General features: G+C 37.5%; 1 pseudogene; it reads right to left on the bottom strand.

Moving 5' to 3' along the window:
- Positions 1-2,129: 2,129 nt before the first annotated feature.
- On the bottom strand, positions 2,130-2,601 carry LOC124509203 (60S ribosomal protein L29-like; annotated as a pseudogene).
- Between the last annotated feature and the right edge of the window lie 18,344 nt (positions 2,602-20,945).

Genomic DNA, 20,945 nt, shown 5'->3' with positions numbered 1-20,945 from the left:
CTTGTTGACCCTGAGATAGCTTGCTCTGTCTTTCTTATCCCCTAGACCAGTTTAGGTACACAGAGGTGGTGCCTCAAGTCTGCTGTAAACAACCTTCTGCTCAGCGCCAGGATTTTGTTTTGTATTAACCCAAACCCCTAACACAGCATATTTTCAAAACCACCTTTCACTCACGCCCACGAGTTAATGTTTACAGTTTCATTGTCTTTTTGTGCATGTCCATCATGCTTGTAAGCCTTCTGACCCTGATAAAAATGGAGCAAGGACCCTTAATCAGGGGTCTTGTCTTCTCCCAGACCTCAGCCTCTCTCGCTTTTTAATCCTGCATCCTCCTTTCTTGCTGGACAAGAAAGAACTCCAGACCCAGAGTCTATGACAGCAAGTTAGCTAACATACAGTGTAAATGGTGTAGGCTTGGCTTCGGGAGTTGATTGCCATGATTCATCACTTACACACAACACCCAGTGCTCATCCCAACAAGTGCCCTCCTCATTGCCCATCACCCATTTTCCCCGACCCCCACCCCCCCCATCAGCCCTCAGTTTGTTCTCTGTATTTAAGAATCTCTTATGGGTTTGCCTCCTCTCTGTAACTTATTTTTCCTTCCCTTCCACCATAGTCTTCTGTCAAGTTTCTCAAATTCTACATATGAGTGAAAATATATGATATCTGTCTTTCTCTCACTGACTTATTTCACTTAGCATAATACCCTCCAGTTCCATCCACGTTGTTGGAAATGGCAAGATATCATTTTTTCTCATTGCCAAGTAGTATTCCATTTGTGTGTATGTGTACACACAACATCTTCTTTATCCATTCATCATTTGTTGGACATTTGGACTCTTTCCATAATTTGGCTTTTAAAATGCTTGCCTTAGGGAGGGCACTTGTGATGAGCAATGGGTGTTGTATGTAGGTGATGAATCACTAAATTGTTCTCCTGAAACTAATATTACACTTTATGTTAACTAATTGGAATTTCAATAAAAAGTCAGAAAGAAAAAAAAAACCTGAAAGGGGCACCTGGGTGGCTCAGTCGGCTGAGCGTCAGACTTCAGCTCTGGTCGTGATCTCGTGGTTCATGAGTTCCAGCCCCGCATCAGGCTGCCTGCTGTTAGCACAGAGCCTGCTTCAGATCCTCTATTCCCCTCTCTCTCTTCCCCTACCCTGCTTGCACTCTCTCCCTCTCAAAAATAAACATTAAAAAAACAAAACTATTTGTCTTATTTTGTTAAGAAAATGACATTCAATGTGGAGAAAATGGCAAAAAATGGGAAATGGTGAGACAGCCTAACACTTGGTGAGTGTGTACCATTATGCTTGTATGTCTAGGGCAGAGGGTTCATATGAGGAACTAGTAAGGTAGAAGATTAGAAAGAGAGTTCAGAGACAAATTGTGAAATCATTGACTTGCGAAATTAGAAAAATCTGAAAGGTCATTTATGTATACCTTTTCTCTGATGCACAAACTCCTTCTCCAGCAACACTAATAAGCAACCAGAGTCCCCTGCAGCTCCCATGTCAGTGAACGCATGACCTCAAAGGCAACCCATCTCATTGTTTTACAGCTCTAAGGACCAACACTTCTTCTTGGTGTCAGAACTGTAACCTCCGTCATCAGTCTTTTTTTGCCTCTGGAATGCCAAAGAATCTATTTTCTCTGTCAGTTCTTTTGAATGTTAAAAATCATTAAAAACAGTATTCTGGTACACTTTTTGTGTGATTTACGGCAGTCACATTCCATAAGCTATGACAGCTTGCTCTTTGCCCAGAAGAGAGCTATATATTCTTAATAGTAACAAACACGTGTGTATTTCTTATTATGTGTCTGGTGCTCTAATTTACATATGCTAATTTATCATTCCTCATAAACTCCCTATGAGGTAGGTACTATTATTATGACCTTTTTTTCAAATGAGGAAACTGAGGTACACAGAGGTTAAGTGATTTATCCGAGGTTACATAGACACTGAGCAACAGAGCCAGACCTTCAAGATACCAAACCCTGGTATGAATGACTTTTTTTTTTTTTGACAGATCCTACCACTGGATTATTTGTACAAGTAACATAAAGGGACACTGGCCCCACGCAGACAGAGCCTAGGGGTCGCACCAGTCCTGTTCTCATGTCAGCTCCAGTATAGAATGGCTTTCGTGGGCACCTGGGCACCTTGGGGAGACTGAGCCACAGCAGGAGCTGGAGCCAGAGTCGCAGCTGCAGCCGGGGCTTTGATTTGAGTCTCGGCCTTGGCCTTTGGTCGGAGGAGCCTGAGACACTTGGCAATACAGGTACGAACATGTTTCCCAAACTTGAGGTGAGTGATGTAGGCAAGTCTATTGAGCTTGCACCTGCCGCCCTTTAGGATCTTGGGCTGGACAAGGGCACTGATAGCCTCAGCACGTGCATTCATGGCCATGGCAGGGTTGGTCTACATCTTCTTCGGGCCCTTCTCGTTGTGCTTCTGGGTGAAGTGCATGTTCATCAGGAACTTGAAGCCTACCCCCTTAAGAGATTCATATCTTTGTGACCGGGGTTCTTGATGCTGTTTCTGTGCCGTTTTCGTGACTGGCTGTGCATGGGTGGTTCTTGGACATGACCATGTCTGTCCTGGAGCGTTGGCTCCCAAAGTGCTTCAGGGATGAAGGGAAAGAGGATAACTTCTTCAGTAACCCATTTCCAGTATCTTTGCATTCGAAGAAGGAATGGGGGGCAGGTAAAGTAAAATGCTAAAACCAGAAAATTCCATCCATGGATTATCAGAAATTGGCCTTAGAGCTCTGTTTGCTACTTCCAGGTTACTTAGCAATGAATCCAGTTCTTTTGTTTTGTATATGACTCCTCATGACTTTGTTCCTTGAACTCATATTTTTGTTTAATTTCTTAAACCCAATTCCAGAGTAATAGAGTTGGGAGTGCTGCTTTACTATGTTTTATGCATCTTGTGCATTAGTCTCTCCATCATCTTCTTTTTTTCAAAATCAGCAATTGAATATTTAAATTATGTGAAAATCACCAAATCTTAGTAGTTTCATTTTAGGAAATGGTAATGCTTTGGAGAATAGTGTGTTCTTTTTCCAAATATGTCTGAGTCAGTTTTAATTCTTACATTTATAGTTGGCATACCTAACTCTGCAGTTTCATCCTTTGCTCAAGAGATGATGTCACCATGGATTGCCATTTATTGTTATAATTCCTTAATGTACATTGGAGGCTGCCTTGAGGTTTGAGTCTTCTTCGAAATCCCAGTGTATCTATGTACTAAGATAGGTTCCAAAAGGTAGAAAATCTTCTGCATTGAAATAAGTAACTTGACTATCTTAAGAAAGATTCTACCCCCTTAGATTCAAAGAAGGTACAGTGGGTTTACTGCCCACAGTTGGGTGTGTATATATGCAGTAGGCTCTGTCAGAACCCTGCTCATCACTCTTTGCATTCACAGTTCCTGCACTGACAACTCTTTGTTTCAAGGATTTTCCTGCCCGTGGAAGTATGCTTAGCTCAAGCACAGGGCTGGTTGGAAGGGCCAGGAAGTTGTCATTGGTTAACCTCTTAACCAGTGACAAACTAGAATTGATGAATAAATACCTTCTTTGCTCCTTCGATGGAACAATGCTGAGGCATGTTCTACGCTGTCTCCCAGATGTCCTCAGTAGAACTGAGCTCCCAATTGCCCACAGGGGTAACCACTCGTTAACACTTTCTATGTTAGCTCTTTTTGTTTTTCTCCTCACTTCTCCACTCCCTGCTGGTAATTACCTCCTAGATGTGTGCTAAAACCTTAGTCTGAGGGTCTTAGTCCTGGGGATCCCAGGCAGGTATTCTTTCCACACAAGAAAGCTCCATATAGGCAAAGTTATCTAGAAATACACTCCTGCCCTTGGAGACAATGCCCTCTCAGTTTTTCTTGCTCACAGGAACACTCTGCTTGGCAGGCCTAGATTCTGGGCATGCAGTAGTAAGATAGGCATTAATTCTTGTTCTCCTCCTAAATGTTCTTATTATAATTAACCCAGCTCCTACACTGACCCTTCCCTCACTCTTGTGTCTGTTAAAATTAAGTTCTTTCAGTTAAGCCACACAAATACCTCCTCAACAATTTAGCTCTGTACCCTCACAGACATATCCCCAGCTTTGCACCTTACCATTCCTTGAAAACCTCACTCACACCAGCCCTTCAAATCTCTGTGTACCCTCACTCTTTTTCTCTCCATTTCAGTCCATTATCTACCCTGCTGCCACGGTATTTTTCAACAGTGTAAATTTAATTGTGTTATATTCTTGTCTTTTTTAAAAGTTTATTTTTGAGAGAGAGAGAGAGCATACACGCGGCGGGGGGGCAGACATGGAGGGGGACAGAGGATCTGAAGCGGGCTCTGTGCTGACAGCAGAGAGCCTGAGACGGCACTCGAACCCACAAACCATGAGATCCTGACCTGAGCCAAAGTCATATGTTCAACTGACTGAGCCATCCAGGCACCTCTATATTCTTACCTTTAAACCCTTCAGGGGTTCCATATTACCTTGACAACTGTCCCTACTCCTTAGCATGAAACCCAGTACCTCTTATTATCTGGTTTCCAACCACCTCTGTAGACATGCCACTGTCCACACTTAACATCTACTCTGCATTCTAGACATTGTGAGCCATTTGCAGTTCCTTGAACACACGGTGACCTTTCAAAGGGCGTTTCAAATGTTCCTGAGCCTCCAGTCTATTCTCTTCCCTATATACCATGATGCTTCCCATGTACTATTTCCCAAATGCAGCTTTACGCAAAAATTTCCTGGGAGCAAGAATGAGAAGGAAGGGAGTATTATTGCAAGCCCTTTACAAAATAATTGTAGACACTTCACTTGGGAATTTCTAAGTGCAATGGAAATCTGGGTGAGTAGGTAAAGCAGCTACATAAATAAAATGCACACCTTTTTAGTCACATCAGGAGATTGCCTTGAGGTTTAAATGGCTGAGATCATTTCCACACTCCTCACAGCTAGCCATCTATAATTAAACAGCGGCGCCAGTCGGCACACATTCATCATCTCTAAAGAAAATGAAAGTCACCTCCATAAATTTCAAAATGTGGGATATTAAAAGTTTGTTTTTATAATAGCTGATGCACAAGAATTTGTACTAACATCTGATCGTGAAGTAACTTCTTCTTAAGCTGAATCTGTGCCCCAAGATTTAGAATTTACCAATATAATAAAGAAAATCTGATAATATTTTCCTTGCTAAAAGCAAAGATAAATAAAATCTGATAAGTTACATGATTCTTAAACTTAAATTTAGATTTTGATTGGCTTAGTAAATCGACTTTGTATTATAATCTGCTTATCACAAACACCTTTACCTCATGAAATTCTCCCTTTCATTCCCTTGATCGAAGAGTAACTCTCCTAAATATGATTTCCCTTCTGAAGTGCTCTGTGTTCTTTAGTCAAACTTCCTTGCAATTCCCTCTTTCTACCTTCTATTCCCTTGAGTACCAAAGTATAGTCTTTCTGGAAATAACAGCAGCTCCCAAAGTACTGAATTCCTAGAAAGAAACAGAGGACAACCCACTCTACTTTTCTTGTTCCTTAGACACTTTTGAGGATTGACTCTGGGCCTGGAGTTGGCCAATTTTTCCTCAAAAGGCCAGGGAGTAAATATTTTAGGCTTTGTAGGCCATACAGTCTCTGTTCTAACTGCCCCCCCCCCCGCCATTGTGGTAGACAAGCAGACATAGATAACACACAAAGGACTGAGTGTGTCTGTATTCCACTAAAACTTTATTTACAGAAAGAGTCAGCAAGCATATTTGGCCCATGGGCCATAGCTTGCTGATCTCTGGTCTGCCCCTTAAATCCTGTCTGGCATCCTCTTGGGCAAGTCGCAAAAGAATTATTTGATTTCTTTTAATACAATTTTCTTGAGCAAAACACATGAAAATAGCCCTCTTGCTCTGAGGACTCCCAATCTGAAAATCAAATAAAGTAATTATATTAATACTAGATATGCCTGTAGCGTGTAATTATTAGAAAGAAGGCAATAAGTATATACCATCAATTCCAGGTCAAAGGGAAAATACATTTAGAGACAGGAAAGAGATTAGGAAAGAGAATTCTGGCTATTCTCTGTCGAGACTGAATAGGATATGTAAGTTCAATCAGGTTGGAAGAATGGAAGGCGTAAGACATTGGATTCCAAGGCTGGGTTCTTCCATTTACCAGTGGCCAGGAGAATTTGAACAAATTATAATATCACTCATACTTTGATTTTTTTTATCTGTAAATTGCAGGTAATACCTATCCTGATGTCTTTGTCAAGGCTGTTGAAAGATGATATAATGTGAAAACCCTTCTTAAGAAGTAATTTTCAGCTGTAAATTCTCCCTTTAAAACTCAAAGTGTGGAGAAATCTATACATTTGATCACTGATTTGAGGATCTTTTCCTTGACTCCAGTATGCTGTGGCTACCCCTTGATCATTTTAGTTACCACTGTCTTGAACTTTTTCATCTTTTTTACATCTTTTTCCAGGACCAATAATGAGAACCAAAACATAATATAGACTTTTTATTTGAAATAGCAGGGCCTTTTAGGGAATTACATTTTTTTACAGGTGGTTCCCAAAATCAATTTGTAGTCATTCTTGCTAAATAAGAAGAGAGGGATGGAGTCACCTTAAAGCTCTTATCCAGACAGCTGTTACTGCATGAAGAAAATCAAGAGAGGAGCAAGACTATGAAATGAAGCATCCTCTCTCTTTTCTTCAACTCAGATTTTAAAACTTACTGCCCAAAACTAATTTATTTGGCTGTAGAAAGGTCAATTCCTGGCACATAATAATTGCTAGAAAGATAGGTACGTGAAGCTTTGGAGGCACAAACAATACCTGATCATTTAATACCTATGCTGTGATTCATTAATTAGGAACAAAGATGGATATAAAATTGTAACTTGGGGTACTGGGGGGCAAGAGGGTAAATTAGACAGTAGTCATGCCCAAGTGTTTTGCCACTCAGCCTATTGGTAAGCAGATTCGGCCACAACAGACCCCACAGTTTTTGGCCAATGTTTTCATCTGACACAGAGAAGATCTATGACTCAGGGACGATGTACAACTCATTGGTGGTAGAGGGCTTGAACCAAACTAAGGTTGCCTGAAATCCTGGTTAATTCGACCATTCATTCATGCCTCGCAACATCTACCTTGGGAAAGCCCAAGCAAATATTTCAACACATTTCTCTGCTATTTCTTTTTTAATCCTGAGTGCCTTTTTTCACTACACAGTCTCAATAATTAGCTTATCATTAAAGACATTACATTTAAGGCGTTCTTGGAATCATTTCTTTAGTTCACCCAAGGTCTGGTTTACTCATACCTGCAACCGATTCTGAGCTTCCATGTTCCTCACTTGAAAAATCTTTTAGAAAGAAGAAAAACTTGAGCTTTGTTGGTTGAGTTTTTCTCTCACCGTCATCTTTTTTTTTTAAGGGAGAACTTTCATTTAATTAACATCAATTCCTCAGCTCACAATGAGGTTCCGATGTTACACCCTACATCTATAAGTAGACAACCTGTTTAGTACATAATACTGAACTAAAATGTAAACCAAAGGGAGAAGAAAACTTTAGTGGGGCCCTAGGGTTATTTATATCTAGAAAAGGCAGGTTCAGTAAATAGTAATGAAAGACTATCAAGGCTCCTTTAACCAAAGACTATTGGTTTTAGATGTTTATGAATTAGAATTCCTTCTTGTTTAACCATGCACATTAGTATGAGAAAATGCTAGGCAGTCTTTATTTTGAAAAATGATAAATAGATATAAAATAGAAATAATTTATGTATGCCAGTCCTCACACCTTTTATTAAAACGCAAGTCCATCTTAAATTCTATTAAATGGGCTTATTAACTGGAAGATCAAAATGACATGACTACAAAACAGTACCATGTATCAAAGTGTAGTTTGAGGCCTCAAGAAAAAGACAACATGAATTCTAATATCTCAGTACGTTTGCATCTTCTCTCTTTGACATTTCACTGTATAGCCACTGTTACAAAACAATAAAGTGGGGATGCTTCTTATTGCTCTTACTCAAAAACGTGTCCCAACCTTCTTTTCTTGGTGTTGGGAGCTCAAGGACCGACAATCTAGAAGGACATCTTCACATCTGTTCATCACATTGTCACAAACAGCACATCACTTAGTTGGCATATACTCCTATACGTCATCTCTGTGCTGATTGCAATGTGCTTCAGCAGCTTTAAAGCTTATTAAAATTATAATAATCTTTGGTAGCCCCCAGAAATTCTGCTGCTTACATAAGTATACATTTAACAGTGACAAAAGACTCCTCTTCTGCTCTTCCCCACATGATGCACTGTGGAGATTTTCTTGTAAGCTGAGTGAAAGAGCTGCCAGACACCATCTCCTAGAAATGCTTGGAAGAGACATGAGCTCAGAGGAAAACAGCAAACCTTGAAAGGGAGATCTGCCAGCCTGCATCACATCAGCCACCCCCAAACTGGGTTTCTCACACTGACTCGGTAAGTTCGGTCTACTGGCAAATCATACACCATAATTAACTGTCCTTAATTCAGACGAACATTGTATGGGCCCACAGGGTATGGAGGGAAAATCGTTAGCTTCACCGACTAATTTTCAGTTAATCAGCAACAGTTCATTCAACAGAGCACTAATAGGGCAGCCTTGATTAGAAGTATAGGGATATGATATTAATTGGCTTCTTCTAACAGGAATCAGGATGCTAAATGGCAGAGACCATCTGTAGCTCTGGAAAGGAAACACTTGAAAAACACTTTTTGAAGGTAAATGATAAAACAAAGACTACTTCGCAATTTTTCAACCCACTCTACAAAGTATTTTGTGTTTCTTTTGTCATTGTTTTTTTGACTCTTCCCTTCAGAGGCAAAGACTTATTTTGAAAAGTACTGTTTTAAATTACATACAAATGCTGAAGTTAGGTACTCTTCAACCAAATCTTTTAGATTTGGACTTGGGGGCATGGTTTACGGGTATTGGATATATGTAGAAATAAAAATTATATATGTGTATATATGTATATTTATATCCCAGCAGCACACCAAATACTGGGAATGTCTTGGGCAGAATAACTTTTAAAAAAAGATGAGATAAAGGCAGTCTTCATGGCTTTTATTTATTAGATGTGGCTGAAAAAAATTAAAAAACTAAATAGCATTGATTCAAAGCTTTGAGTTAGACTACAGAACTTTCTTAGTGAAAAAGCAGTCTGAGTTTTATTTACTGAGGTAAAATCTCAAGTAAACAAAGTACCTCAAGAATGGAGGATTTAGTTAATTTAACTTTCCTACTAATTAAAAATGTAAATTGAATTCCCCTTTAATTCTTATTGTTGAAGTGTCTTTGGTAATAAAATGAAAAATTTTTTCACTTTACTAAGTTGAGTATAGGAAATACAATTGAATCATAAATCATTTAGGATTTTCACAAGGGTCATTCAAAAAGTCAATTCTCTTGCTGCAATATAGTAGAGATAGCTCTATACGAGGCTTGTTTATATGAGTAGAAATGTTACTTTGACCTTGGGACCATTAGGGACACTCTTGCTTGGTCCTTCTGCTCTCTCCCTCCCACTACTATCTTAACTAAATTTCTGAAATAAGCTGATTTTTTTCGCCTTTCCTCTCTGGTTTCTACTTCTGGATTATAAAAAGTATTTTTATTTAAAAGTTTCTTTAAAATTCTTTGGAATTATGAAAAACAGTAATTTTTTAATTCCTAAGAAAAATCTGTCTCTCTCTCAATATCCTCATAAAATAAGTCAGACAGCCAAGATTTGAATCTCTTGTTCATTGATGGAGCAATAAATTCACTCAGAGCAATTAGCATGTAACTGGAAATCTAATCATTTGTAAGATCCTTTTTGACTATAACAATCAGGGTCCAGGATCAAATGCTAAGCTCCCTCTTTCTACTTAATAGAATTCATAGTTTCTATGGATTGATGAAGTTTTTATTTCTGTATCTCCTCAAAGAATAAATGGTCTAGTTCAGATTCAGTGCCATGGTGTTGAGCTAATATCCTCCTGTCCCTGAATAAAAACACACAAATTCTTAATAGAATATGAAGCAGAATAAATCTATAATCATATCAGATTACTTACCAGAAGCATCAGAAACTGATAACTGAAGATAATAAAATGAATAAACACATATATGAATAAAATGTAAAAACATGCTTTAAAATACATATCTAGAACCCTGCATGGACTGTAGATGTATACTTTTTAATCAAGTTTTAAAATTTATTACAAATTGTCTCCAAAACACACTGAACATTTTGAAGCCAAGAGAGGTCTTAAGAAATCCCCCCTCACAAATTACATAAAACAACAAATTGTTTGACCATAAGTCACCTAAATTTAAGTTAACGATAAAAAGGTAATCGCAAAGACTCATATATTTAAAAACTAAAATATGCATTCTTAAGTCATATGTGAATTAAGAGAAAATCAGAATTAAAAAATTTGTAAATATGTACACAAAATGACACTGAAAATCCTCCATAGTAACACTTGTGAAAGGCAAGTGAAACGATACTTAGGTAATTATCGCTTTACATGTGCTAAATTTTTAAAAGCTTTCAAAAATAAGAATTCATATTCTTTTACTGAGGTATAATTGACATATAACATTATAATAGTTTCAGGCATATAACAATGATTTGATATATATATATATATATTACACAATGATCATCACTAGCTATTACACGGATCTAGTTAAGATCTGTCATGGTTACTTTTTTTTTTTTCATGATGAGGACTTTTAGGGTCTACTCTCTTAACAAGTTTCATATATACAATACAGTAATATTAACGGTAGTCACCATGCTCTATATTATATCCGCATGACTTCTTTACTTTATAACTGGAAGTTTGTATGTTTTGACTCCTTTTATGCATTTTGCCCATCTCCTACCCCTCCTCTGGCAACTATCAAACTTTTCTCTGTATCTATGAAGTTTCAAGGCAGGGGTTATTGTTGTTTGGGTTTAGGGTTTGGGGTTTTGATCTCATGTGGGATCATACAGTATTTGTTTTTCTTTTTCTGACTTATTTCACTTAGCATAATACCCTCAAGATTTATTCATATTGTTGCAAATGGCAGGACATTCTCATATTTGTGGCAGAATAAATGTTCCATCATATACATACATACATACACCACCACAGATACTTAGGTTGTTTCCATGTCATGGCTACAGTATATAATGCTGCTATGAACATGAGGATGCAAATATATTTTTGAGTGAGTGTTTTCGTTTCTTTTGGATATATTACCTGAAGTGGAATTGCTGGGTCATATGGTAGGTCTACTTTCAATTTTTTGAGGATCCTCCATACCATTTTCCATAGGACTATACCAATTTACATTCCCACCAGCAGTGCAGAAGGGTTCCCTTTTCTCCACATCCTCCCTAGCATTTGTTCTCTCTTATCTTTTTGATAAGAGGTAATGACCTATTCCAAAGGTAATGACCACATCTCATATTTGCATTTCCCTGATGACTAACAATGTTGACGTACCAGTTGTATGTCTTTGGAAAAATGTCTCTTCACATTGTTTACCCATTTCTTAATTGCATTTTTTTTTTTTTTGCTATTGAGTTGTACGAGTTCTATTTCTTTTTTTATATTAGTCCCTTATCAGGCAGATGGTTTTCAAATATTTTTCCCATTCCATAGGTTGTCTTTTTACTTTGTTAGTTGTTTCTTTTGTTGTGCAGAAGATTTTTAGTTTGATGTAGGCCTACTGGTTTATTATTTATTTTGTTGCCTGTGCTTTATGTGTCATGGCGACAAAAAAACATTGCCACGACCCATGTCTTTTTTCCTATGCTTTCTTTTGGACTTGCACGGTTTCAAGTCTTATATTTAAGCTTTTAATCCACTTCAAGTTTATTTTTATGAGTTGTGTAAGATAGGGATCTAGTTTCATTCTTTCACATGTGAATATCCAATTTTCCCAGTACCATTTATTTATTGAAGAGACTTTTTCTCTCCATTGAGTACTCTTGCCTCTCTTGTCAAATATTACTTTACCATTTATGCTTAGGGTTATTTCTCTGCTCTCGATTCTGTTCCATTGATATATATGTGTCTATTTTTGCACCAGTACCATATACCGTTTTGATTACATCAGATTTGTGATATAGTTTGAAATCACAGAGCATGATGCCTCCAGCTTTGTTCTTTCTCAAGATTGCTTTGGTTTTCTGGGTTCAGTACAAATTTTAGGATCGTTCTTTTTCTCTGAAAAGTGCCATTGGGATTTTGATAAGGATTGCATTGAATCTGTAGATTGTTTTGGATAGTATGGGCATTTCAACAATTTTAATTCTTTGAATCCATGATCATGGAATATCTTTTCTTTTATCTCTCTCTTCGCTTTCTTTCATCATTGTCTCATAGTTTTCAGTGTATAGGTCTTTTACCTTCTTAGTTAAATTTATTGCTAGGGGTGCCTGGGTGGCTCAGTAAGTTAAGCATCCAACTTTGGCTTGAGTCATCTCACAGCTCATGAGTTTGAGCTCTGCATTAGGGCTCTGTGCTGACAGCTCAAAGCCTGGAACCTGCTTCGGATTCTGTGTCTCCCTCTCTCTCTGCCCCTCCCCTGCTATGCTCTCTCTCTCTCATAAATAAATAAACATTAAAAAATTAAATTTATTCCTAGGTATTTTAGTCTTTTGGATGCAATTGTATATGTGACTGTTTTAATTTCTCTTTCAGATAGTTTGTTGTTAGTGCATAGAAACGCAACTGATTTCTATACATTGATTTTGAATCTTGCAACTTTACTAAAATTGTTTATGAGTTACAAATGTTTTTTGTTGACACTGGGATTTTCTATATATAAAATTGCACCAGCAAATAACAATGATTTTATTTCTTCATTTCTGAGTTTGATACCTTTTATTTCTTTGTCTTGCCTAATTTTTCCAGCTAGGAATTCCAGTACTATATTGAGTAGGAGTGGTGAGAATGGGTGTCCTTGTTTTGTTCTTGATCTTAGAGGGAAAGCTTTCAGTGTTTTACCATTAAGTATGGTGTTAGCTGTGGGTTTGTTGTATATGGCCTTTATTATTTTGAAGTATGTTCCTCCTATACCCAGTCTGCTCAGGGCTTTTATCATGAAAGGATGTTGTATTTTGTCAAATCCTTTTTATGTTCATTGAGATGATCATGTGATTTTTATCTTTCATTCTATTGATATGATATATTACATTTATTACACACATTTGAACAAAATGTTAGAACATGCTTTAAAATACATATTGATTTGCATATGTTGAACAGTCCTTGCATCCCAGGGATAAATCCCACTTGGTCATGGTGTATTATACTGTATTTTATTGAGGATTTTTGCATCTATATTTATCAGGGATATTTGTCTGCATTTTTCTTATGGTAGCCTACTCTAGCTTTGGTATCAAGGTGATCCTGGCCTCAGGGAATGAGTTTGGAAGTGTTCTCTTCTCAATATTTTGAAAGAGTTTGAGGAGGATTGGTGTTCATTCTTCTTTAAATGTTTGGTAGACTTCACCAGTAAAGATGTAATGTTTTATTTAAAATATTTTTACCAAGTGTGAAGTCCACACTCTGCTGCATGTTGGGGGTCAGATAGATAAGATAGACTTGTTGCAAAACAATTTGACAACAAGAGAATTTCTTTGAAAACAAGAAAGCTCAACAAAGAAGTTTGTTAGTTAAGACAGAGTACATTCTAATCCTACTTAGAGACATTTGCTTTATCCTGATTTAGTTACCTATTCAAAGCTGTATTTTAGTTCACCAGGTTATAAATTCAACTTTATTAACATGATAGTTATTTGGAGATCCCATTTGAATAACTGAAGTTCTGTATTTTAGGGCACAAAGGTTTATTTTGTTTTTATTTCTGTAATTAAAGCTGACTCTCTTATGAAAGAGACATTTGTTTCCATTTTAATATTTTTTTCCCCAAAAGCAATGTTTTCACATGCCCCCATTGTTGCTTTTAAGTACCTTTTTTTTTTTTTTAATTTGGCTCTACATTGTATCTGCCGGTATCAAACCACAGATATCTTCTGTGCTATTTGAAATGCATGCATAAATTTTTGTCAATTAAAGAACCTTCTCTTTTAGAGCCCTGATTATTAAGGGCACAAGCCCAATATTTAGAATCATTTGGATAATGAATACTAAGTAGAAAAAGTTATATCATTTTGATGTTAGTCTTTTTTTGACATTAACCTACAACGTGGAATGGCAAAATCATTTTACCTTAGAATCTGAAAGATAATAATTATATTAGCAAATCCAGGAAGATCAACATAGTAAGTTGTAACTATCAGGGTGATCTTTTTAGGTTTAATTACTTTAGTGGTTATTATTTCATCTTTCTCTCTACAGAACATACTTAACTTGTAGTCTATGCTTTAAAGCTGTAACCTTTTTTTTGAGGTGATCCAGGTCACATCTTATTTTTGATGTCAGTACCTTCAAGTCAAAGACTATTAGGGCCACACATGTAGTTGAACAAAGTTGGGCTTATTGGCTCCATGTAACAAGGAAGACAGTACATCTTGAAGATACACTGACAGAAGACTAAAACCATGAGGCATCTAAGTAAAAGGGTGTCAGAAGGGACTTGTTACAGGATTCTGGTTTCTTTGTGGTCATTTTGGTGGTGGGTTCAAAGAAGCATGGTTTTCCTATGGATTGGTTGCTTTCAGAGGGCAAGAGAAATTCTGTGTTTATGATCTTACTAATGTTTATCTACAAGATGGGCATTATAAAGGATTAATTTGGGGTTAGTAGAAAATAGACAATAAACACACATTTATTTTATGGCTGAAACATGATACATGAAACTAAGAGCAAAGAGGTCTTGGCGTGTGTAACAGCATCGCACATGGGGAAATGAAGATTTAGGACTGGAGAGTATGAAACGTTGTTATTGGTCACTGGCTGGAAGGACTTCGTACGGCCCTATCCAGTACAATTGAAGTGATATCCTTTCTGGTGAATCTTGAAGTATATAAGTATTTTCCAAGTAAATGGCCACTGCATTATAGCAGAAAGTCTGATGGTCATACTTACCACTTTCTCTGTTGATTATAGATCTCATGCTCAGAAGCACTACTGAATATAATTATTATTATTTTCATGTTCCAATGACACAATTTGACCCCTGGGAGCCCCATTAGGTTGACTCCCTTTAATACTACCCAGAACTTTTTAAAGCATCTTTGCTTTCATACAAGAAGATAATCCAGACCCAACTTTATTTTTTCTAGCATATTACTAGATTTTCATTCATATACTACTAGTAAATCTGAATGCTACACATGGTGCTAGGTATATATGCAATTGGAATGCCACCAAATTCCAGAAAGGGCAATCTGTAATCAGTGCATTTATCATCAGTGTTCTCTTCATTTGATTGTGGTTTTCAGTTACTCCAGTCCTTGCATTTTAATTATAAATACTGTTAATTTAGTTTCATCATTATTAATTTAGCTTGGGATGGTTGTTTGTTCACCTTAAAGTGACAAGGCGTACATATTTGCATCAACAACATTTTTGACATATAATTTTCCAATAGTTAGATGGTAAGGTGTGTATTTATTGAAGTTCAAATATGAATTAGTCATTCCCTCATTTTTTGAGCAGCTGGAATCCTAAACTTCAAAACTGTAGAGGGACTGAAAAATAATTTAAAGCAACTTAGGTGTTTTCTGTAAAGTTAACAATAAGTGACTTGTATATTAACAACAGTTCTACTACAAATTGTTTCCCTACAATTCTTGGTTATCATGGAATTATTTTTCCTTTGGAAAATGGAAAAAGTGGTAAAGAAGGGCCATAGACAAAAAAGTTGAAAACTGCTCTTAAAGTCTTTTTCAATTCAAAACTCATAGCACAAGTACCAAGGTATGTTGGGTGATTTTATTTTATAAAATATGCATAGCACTTCCCCATCAGCAATCCTGTTAGGGTAGGCATGTGTATAATAAAAACTTTCTCCCTTTATTGTTTTTTCCCGTCTCACCTTTCTTTCCTACCTACCCAACCTTGAAAATTACCGCTGTTCATGGTCTCTAGTCCCTAAACGTTATGAATGGTTGTTCAGAATGGTAGTTATTGGGAGCAAAGGCTCATGAGTATGCAATAACTTTACAAAGTAGAGAAAGTCCATTGGCCATTTCTGCACCTTCAGGCCATAGGATATTTCAGAATGACACTTCTGTAGCCATAGATCAGACTTATGACTGTAAAGATTCTTTGGCTTTTCAGACTTATCTTGTAGTATGAGCTATTGGGTATAAAAAACACATTTCAGTGCTATACACACAGTTAGCATTTGATTAACTTTTGATCTGCAATTCTACTGACCCCAGCTGGGTTCACTCACAAATAACATATGTGTTGGGCTGGGTGGTTGCTGAACTCAGCTGGAATTCTCATGTGTCTGGAAGTCAACAGGTCAGCTGGATTTTGACTGATTAAGGATATAGTGTTAAGGGTAGCTCTGCTTCACACTGTAGGTCTGTAAATTGGCTCCATATGTTTCTTATCCTGTTCTTTGGACTACTGAAAAAGCCAGGGTATGGGGTCTTTATGACACTTGCAGAGGCACAAAAGGTCTTTTAAGGCCTAGGATTGGAACTTGCATACCATCACTTCCTCCTCATTCTGTCCAAAGCCAGTCATATTGCCACATCCAAAGTCAAAGCATGAGGAATATAATTCAGTTCTTTAAGGGGAGGAACTGTGAAGTCCTATGTCAAAGGGCATGATTAGAGAAAGCACACAATGGAGAAATGGAACAATGAATGACATCTACCACATACTTCTTGCATGTTCTGACCAAAACAAATGTAACACACTTGAAAAAGTCCCACAGTAATCATTTGGACCCCAATTCAGCAGCCAACAACTCAGTCAGAAAGGAAGGATATTGAAGCGATTTAAAGCACAGTATTGGCTAGCAGCCAGACCAAGACTCGAATATCTGGTTTACCTCTTAGTAATCAGTTAACTTTGAGCCAGTTGATTTCTCTAAGGATTAGTCTTCCCAACTAAACAATGACAAGTAACACCTATCTCTAGGGTCATTTTAGGATTGAATGGCACAATGCTTACAAGTGGTTTAGTACATCATATATGCACTTGGTTAAGAGTTCAAACTATCAAGTCTACTTTCTTGTTTCTCTCTCCCTCTTTTATTCATCTTTGCCTCTTTCCCACCCAAATATGGTTGTCCTAAGCCCCTTCCTGCTTCTCCAACATGATGGGATTCCCAAAAGTTGAGACTTCAGATTCCCCTAGAGCAAAACCAGAGTAGGGTCTTCCACAAAGTGATTCATAATGCTGGGGGTAAAGCTGGATATCACCCTTGGGCTCTCTTTTTGCTCTGGAGGAACATGAGGCTCAGGGGAGACCTCTCTGTAAGATGCTACACTGACCTGGGTTAGCAGAGATGCAGTCAACATACAGCCACTTCTTTTACCCTTCCAATGCCATCTGTCTTGGTCTCTGTTGTGCAGGGGGATGCTTTAGCCTCACTCCCATATTCTAGGATTCTCTCAGTGGTGTCTTGTCCATGAATAGTGTTTCCCCCTTCTTGTGAGGGGGAGAAAAGTCAGGTACAACCTATGTTGCCATCTTGGTGATGTCACTTCCTGAAGTTTGTTCTTAAGAAAATGCCTTCTGAAAGAGTATTAAAAATAATTTTCTCAGCTTGGCCCCTGAGTCTGAACAATACCTCTAGAACAAAACCAAATATAAAGCAGCCCTCTCAGGGCTACTGAAAAAAAGTCACTGGCTCTATAAGTTCAGCATAACTCACATTTTTCTGTGAAGAAAATATTGATTTTCTGTATTCCCAACCATGGCCTTGCATTTCTGGTAACCATGGCAACTGCCTAAGTTGTGAGGCCTTGGTAAAGCCAATGTGGCAGATTCATATTAAATTAGCTGGAGGAAACGACAAGGGGATGTAGTCAGCATAGCTATTAATGTCCCTTGCCCATCTAGTATTTCATAATCTGAGGCTTTCCTTGACATCTTCCTCTGATCCAGAGGTTCTCAAGTTTGACTGCACATTAGAATCTTCTGAAGAACTTTTTAAAATGACAGTTCCCAGGGCCAATCTACAGAGATGCCGATTTAATGTCGATGAAACCCAGGCATCAGAATTTTTAAAAAGCCCCCAGGTGATTCTAATGGGCAACTGGGGTTGAGAACAGCTGCTCTAACCAAAAATATAGTTCCTCATTTGTGATAATCAATAGGCAAGCTGCCCGAAAGTAATCATAACAGTCCCCTCAACTGGCTAATCAGTGCAACTACATCATATAATTTAAGGATATTTGAAATAGATACCACAGAAAAAGTCAAAGGGGCACTGGAAAGAGTGGGACTAGTAGGAAACATGTCAGAGTAAAGGTAGGTTGAATCAGTGGCTTGGAAACACATCACTGGAGGCAGTGTGCTGTGCTGTTGTGGGAGAATTATACAAGGACTCAGACCCTTGGCTCTGGCCTTAACTCAAGCACAAATAACTACATGAGCTTGGTACTGGCTCTCCTCTTCCCTGGACTCTTGTTTACCTCATCTACTAAATAAAAGCAGTTGATTCATTGATTTCTAATTATGTTTCTGTTCTAAACTCAGGTGATTTCTAAAATTCACAAAGATTAAAACATGCTATGCCAGGGCCTCTGCCAAAACAATTAAATCATAACTTCCAGGAGTGGAATGTTGATGTCGGGATTTTTAAGTGCTTCCAGGTGATTCTTGTATTTGGCCCGGGTTGCCAACAGTTGGACTTGAAGAACCTGCTATGGTATGATTTTATCTGGCGTAGGAAAGGAGAGAATAAAGGTTCAAGTCTTTCAAGAAAAAAATGGGATAAAAATTGGTAACATTTTTTATAGGTTAATTAAAAACTCATACTACCTTTTTCCACTTCTGCTTTATTTTTTCCTTTTTACCATATTCTTAGATCATGGTTCAGCATCTGTTTTCCCTCTTCTCTCTCAAACCTGCCTTACTAAGACATTTCATTACCAATGAATATTTCATTTGAAGAATTGTGAAAGTGATCAAAAGCAATATTACTTGGGAAATGGAACTTACACGATCTACTGCTAAGAAGATGTCACCGAAACTGTAATGGAATATATTTTATTTTAATTTTTGCAGCTGTGAGGATGTGTGCTTTCAGTAAGTATATATTAAAGGTAATTCACTGCAAATATGTCAGCATCTATAAAAAAGAAGAACACAGGAAAACAGACTAAATTTAGTCAGAAAGAAGCTAAAGGCATCTGTTTTATTATATAAGGTTGTTGAAAGCATGGTAGCTTAGCCCAACAAAAAACTGGGCAAATGGCCAGTATTTGGGCAGAAAAAGAGAACTTTTTCCAGATGCACTACCTTCACTCCCAGCATCTTCCTAATGTCTTCGCTATTCTTACCATTGTTTGAGAAGCAGTTGTAAGAATTTACTCTCAGAGACTGCACCTCCCAGAAGTCATACATAGAGCTGCTATGCCCCCAGATAGTAGCTACAAGCCACATGTGCCTGTGTACATTTAAATTTAATTAAAATTAGAAATTTAGTTCTTCTGTGAGATGCTTGTGGACTACACATTTCAGATGCTTGCGGACTACATGTGGCTATTGGTTACCATATTGGGTAGCAAAGAATATGTTCCCAAATAGTTCTATTGGACGGGGCTTCACTAGAAAACAATGCAAATGTGAATGCAATGCGAAAGTGAAACATAGTTGTTGGCTATGGTCATTCCATGTTCTTTTGGAGCCCTAAAGAACATAGAGACTAATTCTCTTTGTCTCAGTTTTCTCTTTTAACACATGGTTTTAAAAATAATAATAAACTCCAAAGGAAAGGTTGAAGGATTATGTTTAAGTGTTTTAAGGAGTATAATTCTAAATAAAAACCCCTAAACATGGAAAGCACCTGTGTTCTTATTTTCATTATGGGGAAAAACTAAGGTGTAATATACAGAAGGATTACCATTGTTTCTCAAAATATAGTCTATGCACTCCACGTTTAGAAATCCCCCTTAGTGATTGTTAAAAATACAGATGTCTGGGCCTCATCCCAGAGTTACTGAATCAGACTATTTGGAGTGAAACCCATGACTGGGCATTTTAACAATCCACTGATGACAGTTATGCATACTATTTTTCTAAATGCCTTTTTGGCAAAGAATCATTTTTAACCCTTCTTAGCGTCTCCCACTTTGTGTTTACACGTTAATTTGACTGATAGAATTTACCACTCCTTTGGTCATTTGGTGATTTGCAAACCTGTTTGGGGAGTCAACAGTCTCTCCAGCAGTGAGATTACAACCATGATGCTGCAGAGAGAGTTAAATTGCGGTGTATTCCACACTGGCTTTTGCTGTGACTGGGCAGTACCATCGAGTTTTAGTAATGTTATTTAGCATATCTCACATAAATTGCTCATTTGGGGCTACCCAAATGATTACCTAGGAAATATTTTGCACAGTTTCTGAAAGAAGCTGTTTCAATTGCAAACAGCAGGAAAACACAGCCATTAAAAGAGAAAGAATGCCTATGTTTTTACAACAAAATAATTAGAAACCATTACTGGTGCTGTTTAGATTCCAGTACCCCATCTATCTTACTTTCAATTAGAAACAGTGTGCCCAAATAGGAAAAGTCAGCTAAACACGAGTACATTTTGACTGTACTGTTTTGATAAAGTGTGACCCCACTGATAACATAGTCAATGCAATTTTCTTTAAGTACAACTCTTGTTAGCTCGTTTGAGTTTTCAAGGTAAAGAGCTGGCTAACAATTTGACAAATTTACATCCATTTATCTATCATGCTAATAGAATCTCAGAGGTG

The sequence above is a fragment of the Lynx rufus genome, unplaced genomic scaffold, assembly GCF_022079265.1.
Source record: "Lynx rufus isolate CCGP_SWC_20201006 ecotype Redwood Valley unplaced genomic scaffold, mLynRuf1.p SCAF_14, whole genome shotgun sequence".
In the NCBI taxonomy this organism is placed as follows: domain Eukaryota; kingdom Metazoa; phylum Chordata; class Mammalia; order Carnivora; family Felidae; genus Lynx; species Lynx rufus.
This window is presented reverse-complemented; position numbering and strand designations above follow the sequence as displayed.